This window comes from Aptenodytes forsteri, unplaced genomic scaffold (genome assembly GCF_000699145.1).
Source record: "Aptenodytes forsteri isolate BGI_AS27 unplaced genomic scaffold, ASM69914v1 Scaffold22, whole genome shotgun sequence".
NCBI classification, from domain to species: domain Eukaryota; kingdom Metazoa; phylum Chordata; class Aves; order Sphenisciformes; family Spheniscidae; genus Aptenodytes; species Aptenodytes forsteri.
In genome coordinates, this window is record NW_008795688.1 from 45,233 (window position 1) to 46,646 (window position 1,414).

Genomic DNA, 1,414 nt, shown 5'->3' on the forward strand with positions numbered 1-1,414 from the left:
GCAACCCCCGGCCCCTCCAGCCCACATTGGTCTTTACCGTCTCGCAGCAAAATATGGGGGGGGGAGGGGGGGGCGTTCTAAGAAAACCTGACCCACGCTAAACTCCCCCGCAAACTCGAGGTGCTGCTTAATCCCATTAGCAGGGTGTTAATTTAACAGCCATCCGGCGCTGCCGGGCACGGGGGGACCGTGCTGCCCGGCGGCCGGGGCGCAGGCTGCGGCTCTCGCCTCCCCCCTGCCCTTCTCGCTGGGTTTATTCGGTGTTTCACAACCCCCGGGGTTTGTAATGGCTCTTGCGGTCATTAACGTGATTTACTGAGGCTTTCCTCTAATTACCTCGCCCTCGAGCTATTAAATGCATGTAAGCAGCTCCGCGGGGACCGAGGCGCAGCTCCCCGAGGCCCGGTCCCGAGTCTCTCCGCCCCCTCCGGGGCAGGGTGGCCTGGGGCCGTCCCGGAGGGACGGAGCAGAGGGGGATGCTCGGGGCACCAGGCCGTGCCCCCCCACCCTGGCTCGCCCCCCACTTCGGATTTGATTTTCCTATCGTTAAGCACCAGCTAGTCCTGGCCCTGCTCTGGCTCGGGGGGACACGGATCCTTGCCGGCTCCAGTCCCGGTGCAACCCCGCTGCGCTCTCGCTCCCACCGGGGCCGAAGCATCTCCGGTACCTGCACCGGGAGCGGAGCATCTCCGGTACCTACACCGGGAGCGGATCATCTCCGGTATCTCCGGTACCTGCACCGGGAGCTGAGCGTCTCCGGTATCTCCGGTACCTGCACCGGGAGCTGAGCGTCTCCGGTATCTCCGGTACCTGCACCGGGACCGGGGCCGGCCGAGTGCGGGCACAACGGGCTGAGCTGCCGCGGGGCACGGCCGGGCCGGTCCTGGACAAAGCGGAGCGGCCCTTTCCCCCCGCGTTTGGCCGGGGAGAAGCCCCGACGGAGGAGAGAGGAGAGGGGCTTTATTTCAGCCCCACCGGGGGCAGCTGGGGAAGGCGGCCCCGGCGCTCAGAGCCTGTTTTAAAAGTCAAATCGCTTCGGGTGCCGGAGCCCGTCCACCTCCCCGCGAACAATGCGCTGCCCCGGGCCCACCTCCCCCTGCCGTCGCCCGGCCTTGAGTTTTGGAGAAGGGAGGGGGAAAACCCAACCAGATCCTCCCCTCCTCGAATATCTGGGGGCCGTCCCCCCGGCGGGGACCGGGAGCGGCTGGAAAAGCAGAGAAGACCCGGGTTGAAATAATCAGGAGCGATTTATTCCCCTGGAGTGACAGTTCTTTTGAGCGGTTGCCGAATGGCAGTTTCTGTCTTTCTGAAAGCTTTTCTTCCAGATTCTGTTCAGATTAGGCTGGGGAGATGAATGAGGCCATTATCCAGCCCAGTAGCTATTCTGAAATGCCAAATTAATTACCAAGGACTA